Source organism: Chinchilla lanigera, unplaced genomic scaffold (genome assembly GCF_000276665.1).
Source record: "Chinchilla lanigera isolate Chin_1 unplaced genomic scaffold, ChiLan1.0 scaffold00042, whole genome shotgun sequence".
Lineage (NCBI taxonomy): Eukaryota > Metazoa > Chordata > Mammalia > Rodentia > Chinchillidae > Chinchilla > Chinchilla lanigera.
The window spans coordinates 9,270,403-9,277,156 of NW_004955443.1; the positions used below are offsets into that span (position 1 = coordinate 9,270,403).

General features: G+C 49.7%; 1 protein-coding gene across 1 annotated transcript in view; it reads right to left on the minus strand.

Moving 5' to 3' along the window:
* The window catches only part of Tbc1d1 (TBC1 (tre-2/USP6, BUB2, cdc16) domain family, member 1), a gene marked incomplete in the record, with an annotated part of 225,306 nt that extends 225,091 nt beyond the window's left edge, over window positions 1-215 (minus strand). Inside the window, 1 exon segment of the mRNA XM_013518063.1 lies at window positions 1-215.
* Between the last annotated feature and the right edge of the window lie 6,539 nt (window positions 216-6,754).

Sequence of the window (6,754 nt, forward strand, 5' to 3'; positions counted from 1 at the left end):
GTGGCGCGGCCGGCTGCGCGGCGGCCGAGGAGGAGGCGTCTGCGCGCGGCTCGCGTTTCCTCCTCCGCGGCTGGGCGCGCGCGGGGGAGGCGAGGGGAGGGCAGGAGCCGGGATCTCCCTACTCCGTCCCGGGGGAGCCGAGAGGGGCACGCGGGGGCTCCCTCCCTCACGGCGCCGTGTGACTCTGCCCCGACCTGGGAGCCACAGGCGAGCAACAGCTGCTGCAGTGCGGGTCCCCCGGCCTCCCGCCCCTCCCCGCCCACCCGCCGGTCCATCCTCCGCGCGCCAGCCCGCGGCCACCGAGGGAGGGGGTGGGGACGGTGCCTGCGCCGCCCCTCCCTTCTTTCACCCGCAGGGTCCTGGCCCAGCGGGCTCCGGGGAGCTGGGCCCTCGTGCGGGGTGGAGGCCCTAGCAGGAGGATGCGCGGTCGCACACCCTGTCCTTGGCGCCCTATTTATAGCAGGTGGCGCTGCCCCCGCGGGTTCGGCTCGGCGGCTCTCAGCAGGTGGCACTGCCCGCTGCAGGAGCCTCTCCTCATCTGCACCCTCGCCTTCTCGCCCGGAAAGGGACTTCGAGAAGACTGCGCAAAACACGAGGAGGCGAACACGCCACTTCGCTGTCTCCGGCACCCCCCTTTTTCCTGTTCTGGGGTTGGGTAATGGGAGGGAGTGCACCTCAACACGGATGCACGTGAGACCAGACCATAGGGACTTGGGGAAACAGCGGAGGTTTAAGTGCTGTCTGGGGATCAGAAACCAGGAAACCCCATTTCTGACCAGTAGTGACGCAGAGCCTGGATTGGACGCTTTCTCCCTCCCGGAGCAGGTGTACACGCACGCTCAAGCACGCACGCGCCAAGGCGCACCTTCACCCTCGCGCGGCGGTCTGTCCCAGCTCAGGTTTGAGGAAGACCTCAAAGGTGTAGTGGAGAATAAAAGAGGGACAAGAAAACATTTCACGAAGATTTGTTTTGTTTAGTAGGGAATTGAACTCAGGACCTCGCACTTGCTAGGCAGGCACAGTGCCGCTGATCTATATCCCCAGCCCCACGAGGATCGTAAAAGGGCTGAGAAATCCAGCTCCACGGGGTTAGAGAAAGGCCGCCTGCAGGAATCAGGCAAACGGCCCCAAACACCAGCCCACCAGGAACATAGGGGCGGGGTCAGTAGGGGGCACAACACCATCTCCAGCGACAGGTGAGCAAGGGAACAGAAAGGAGGGCCGTGCGGACGAAGCGGCTCAGAGGACCCCAGGTGGCATCTTTCTGGGGTTTTTGCATAGAGAAGTTGGAGGTGGGCTTTAGGGAAATGGCTGAGAGTTTGAGCTACAGGGTTCCAAGTTAGGGTTGTGTCACCAGCGAGCTTGGGTCCTCGCTTTTAGTAATAACGGAAATTAAAATTAAAGCACACATTTAGAGAAAAAAGCTGGAAAAGTTCTTTGTTGGAAAGTTAGAGGGAAGACAGGAAAGGTCTGCGGTTTAGGTAGCTGGAGGGGCCAAATGCTGATCCAGGGGTGTTCACACTGGTCTCCCCACGAAGACCAGCTTTGAAGGATGAGCTGGTGGGCTGGGATCAGGTTGATCTGTATCTCAGTCCTGGTGCCATAGTTGTGATTCTTTACGGCTAAGGGATCCCGTCGCCAAGTTCAGAACAGAGGCTAGAGAATTCTGGGGCATATATTCCTGGAGATCACCCTTTCTGGGGTCTTCAACATTGAGAGCGGGGTGACATTATGTAAATTCAGGGCTCATCAACCTTGTTTTGCCAGCTATTAGCTAGACACTCCCTAATGATTACATATGAAGACGTGGAGACTGAGAACAGATTGACCCAAGCTTTACAGCAACAAAGGACATTCCCTAAATGCCTAACATATGCATAGCCATAGCTGAGAGGAGATTTTACAGCAACAAAGGATACAAAAGGAAAGTCAAAGTTTGTTCTGCTTTTAGTTACCTATTGGGCGTCTGTGGGCCCAAGAGTCATGGTTCTTAGCAGAAATGGCTTTTAACTCCCTGGCTGGCCCAGGAGAGAACATGAATGGTGCTTTTAGTAAGCAACAGGTAAGGGTCCAGGATTTTGTCCATTTCCCAATCTCTATGGTGATGTGTGAATATGTTGTTACTGAACCTTAGACCTTATCAGCATTAGAGATGTTGCATTCTCTTGAGCTACATTTTGAAACTGCAAGCTTGTGTGGGTCTTATGTATAGCTAAAGATGTCTTCTTTGCTCTTCAAGTAGGACCCCCCCCCACCGCAGCTGCCTGTCTCCAGCCTGCTAATGACTTTCTGCTTAACATTATGATGATCAGTTGGACTGTGACACACTGTTACAGTTTATATCTAGATGTCCCCCTAGAGACTCTGGTGCTCACAGGCACCAGGGATTTTGGAGCTTGATTGGATTAAGAGGTGAACAGCTGACTTGCTCTTAGGAGGTGGGTCTGGTCAGAAGAGGCAGGTCACTGGGGCTTGACCTGGATGGCTGTATCTTCCTTCCCAGATCCTCCTTTGTTCTCTGCTTCCTGGGCCCCATGATGGGAGCAGCTTTTCTTCTTCCATGCCCCTCTGCCATGCTGTTTTTCATTGGAGCTGGCCAACCATGGACTGAAACTTGAGCCAAGATAAACCTCTCTTCCTTCAAAAGTTGCAGATGTTGGGTTCTTTTGTCCCAACAACAAGTGACTAAGATACACACTCTTCCTGGCCACAGTGTCTATGCCTTGTGGTGTTTAGTTTACCCTTTGTTACAGCGCAGTTATTTGTATACTTAGACTAAATCTTTTCAAAACAGATGAGGAAGGTTTAATAAACAGTCATGAAAGCTCTAGTGACCAGAATGAGTTTTTATTTGTTTGTTTGTTTTTTGAGACAGGGTCTCACTAGGTAGCCCAGCCTGGCCTCAAACTCACAGCAATCCTCCTGCCTCAGTCTCCCAAGTGCGGGATTATAGGCATGAATCATTCCCGGCATGACCAGAATGTTGATTGGGTTATAGAAATTATTTTAGGTCACAGGACTTGGGAAAAACAGTTAAACCAGATTGTCACTTGGATCATACTGTAATTTAGTTCATGTTTTTCCTTCAACTCCTTCAACTGTACAGTGGCCTAGGAATATAACTGCATCCAGCATGCTGAGATGTCAAGACAGGCACACTGTCATCCATTTCAGGGACACGACAAACGCCTTTCTCACATAACCTGACAGATGGTGATTGATACTACTGCTTGGCATCCCTGCCTGCCAGCCCCTGCCCTGGGGAGGGGACAGAGCAAGGGGGACAGCTGATTTGCTCTGCAGAGCCTCCTTTCATCCTACCACTCATCCTTTCCTCTTCCTCCTTTACTCCCAGTTCAGAGCACAGGCAGGCTGGCCCTGGACAGGCAGCCAGGTGGGTGCCCAAACTGGCCACAGAGGTAGGAAGTGGAGGAGTAGGGTGGGGCCAGAGGCAGGCCTGGGCCCCATTTCTCTCATAATGCTGTACAGGTGGGGGAAACCTTCCTTCCCTTCGTTCCACTGCTGAAATCTAGCAGGTTCCCATTCAGAGATGTACAGCTTGGCGAGAAATAGTGGATTGGCCTGGCCCTAACCTGGATTAGGGAAAGCCCCGGCCTTGTGAGAAACAGCAGTTTCTTCACCGCCTTTCCAGGTCCCAGGGGTAGTAAATGCCCCAGAAAGGATAACAAGCAATTCTGCAGTGCTTTCAGCCTCTTGGAAATAGAACTTCCTCTAGAATTCTGAACTTCTTTTGCTGTGCAACATTACCCTAGAAAGTAGGAGACAGCCTGTTTACTTGCCCTTAGCTTTCAAGCTGTTCTTTCTAGCATTTCTTCACCAGAAATAGAGAAGAGTACCTTGAAATTGATGAATGGCCAGTGAAGACTGTCAGCCAGGGACGGGAGACCCACGATGTCCCAGGGAAGAGTCGGGAGTCTGAGATAACCACTGACTTTACCTGCTTGTGCCATTGCCTAGAAGGGAAGCGGCACCTGCCTTGTTGTGTGGGGACATGTGACTCCCAGCTGAGCTCGTACACCCCTTGGGAAAAGACATAAGGGCCATGGGGTCTCCATGGTGGCCACAAAGAGCTCTTTCTAGACCTAGGAATGATTTGATTGGTCAATTTTCTCTTTTTTTGGTCTTTTTGAGACAAGGTCTCCCTATGCATTTCAGGTTACCCTTGAGTTCACTTTGTAGCCCAGACTGGTCTCAAACTCACAAGGACCCGACTGCCTCTGCCTCCAGAGTGCTGGGGTCACAGGTGTTAACCATCACACCTGGCTTGATTAATCAATCTTTAAATCAAACTAGGTAGGAAAAAGAGCCAAATGCTCTGTGATTCTGCTTCTGACTTTCCTGCCGAGCGTGACCAGGAACACGATGTCAATTACAGCTGCTGCTGGTCTCTCTGAAACACCTCTGCACCTCCAGCGCCTCCTAAAATCCAGCCCTGCACCATTCTCTTAGGGCTTCACCAGTGGAGGGCTTTCTAATCTGGTCATCTGCAGCATAATTATTGATAAATTGACCAAGGCCAGCAACTTTAATATCAGATTTAAGATGGCTACCTCAGAGCGCTAGAAAATTGTGAACAACTGATGTCATTAAATCCAGTGGGAAAAACAGATTGAAAGAAAAGAGACCACTTGATTTTTAAAGTGGTAAAGGAACCCTTTGTAAATCTAGAATTAAATCTTTGATTAATGTACAAAAGAGATTTTAATAAAATTGCTCATTAAATGTTCATTTGAGTGAGCAATCCAAACACAAATTACTGCCGCAATACATTTTTACTTAATGTCAAAATATTCCTTAGAAAGTAAGAGGTAGCTTTTGTTTTATCTTGAGACAGGGTCTCACTAAGTTGCCGAGGCTGACTTTGAACTTGTGGTTCTCCTGCCTCTACCTCTCAAGTAGCTGGGATTCCAAGCATGCGCCATGATGCCCAGCAAGAGTTCTTAATCAGTGAGCCCATTTCTAAAATTGCTATCAATAAGGACAAAGGCTCAAATTACACCAGACAGAACCCGAGGGCGATGAAGCCGTTCACCTGGTGCACTTGCTGTCTGCGGTGGATGGTGCCTTTCTGGAGCCTGAGGTGGGAAATGTTCATGAAGTGAATCCACACTCAGAGGAAATGGGTGCAAGGCTGAGAAGCAGTGTGTGCCCTGAGCAGGGGAGGGGGCAGCATCACAGCAGCAATGCTGCCTAATTATTCAAGCCTGCAAGCCCCAGGCATAACTATTCACCTCCAAGAATGTTACATCCAAGCATGTTATCTGTAAGAAGTATTCTCAGCAGACCACGGTGGCTCATGCCTATAATTCCAGCTACTCAGGAGGCTGAAGCAGGAGAATTGCAAATGTGAGGCACACCTGGGCAACTTAGCAAGATCCTACCTCAGACTCAAAAAGTTCAAAAGGGGAAACTGCAGTGTAGCTCAGTGGTAGAGCAGCCCTGGGTTTGATCCCCAGCACTGCCAAAATAGAACAAAACAAAACCCTTCGTGCCAACAAAATGGATTAAAGTTACAATCAGAGACTATATTTCATTGACATGCCTATTATCCTAAATCTTTGAAATTGCTTTCTGAAAGGTAAAAGAATGATAAAAAAATATAAAATGTAAAAGAAATAAGCAGGTTGCCAATGTAAACTTCTGGAATTTCAGCAATTTAAATAAACAGAAGTTGTACTGTGTGAAGAGCGAGTGCTCACGCAGGGCGAGATGGCATAAACATGCCATGTGAGAGTGGGTGGACCGTGTACTCCAGCCCAGCTCAGGCTTCGGTGAAGTGTCTGATCGCCTTTTATGGACAAAGCAGATAAAACTCTGGGCACTGGTTCCACTTTTCCTTTCAGCAGCCTCTCCTGTTTGTCATCACTCCACGCAAACAGCTGCTGCACGCGGCTCTCTGGTGATTCTCAGCCTCTGCTTGAGGTTCCCACTTCCCACTGCTACCTGAGTTGATTTTGTGGTTCTGGGTATCAAGCACACAGTTGAGCAAATGGAAGAAAGGGCATCACCTTTTACTATGATGTCTAAGTCCTCCAAGGTTAATGCAAACTTCTTTGTACATCATCGGACCTAGTTGTGGATATCAGTGATTTCTACCGGGATTGGGGTAAGATGAGTTAGGCATGCAACCTTATAAGACCCGCACTTCATTTCCTCCCATGCCATTGAGCCATTACATCACATGTAACCTCTGCTCGATGTAGTAGCCAGCTAACTGGTCTCCCTGCTTTGCCCTCCCTGCCTCACAGTCTATTCTCAACACAGAAGCCAAGGGGATCTGTTAAAATACCGGCTAGGCTATGCCTCTGCTCAAATTAGAATCCTCCATGGCTTCTCAGGCTTCCCAGAGCAAAGGTCAAAGTCCTCATAATGTTTATAGGGCCTGTGATAGTCAAACAGGATGGTCAACTTGATTGACTTGCGAGCTGCCCAGGGGATTAGAAGATACTTCTTGGTATTTTTGGGTGGGTCATGGAGGCCTGACCTTCGGTCTCGTACTTTTCTCGTGGGCTCTACTTCCAAGCTACGTGAAGGGGGCAGCTCTGGTCCAACACCACTTCATGATAATTCTATGGAACCAGCTGACTACGAACTAATTGCTACCATGAGCTAATTGGAACCATGAACCAAATAAAGCATTTCTTCTTTTAACTTGTGGATGCTAGATATTTGGTTCCAGCAATAGGAAAGCTAATACAGGGCTCTGTAGGAGCTTCTCTCCCATACCACTGCT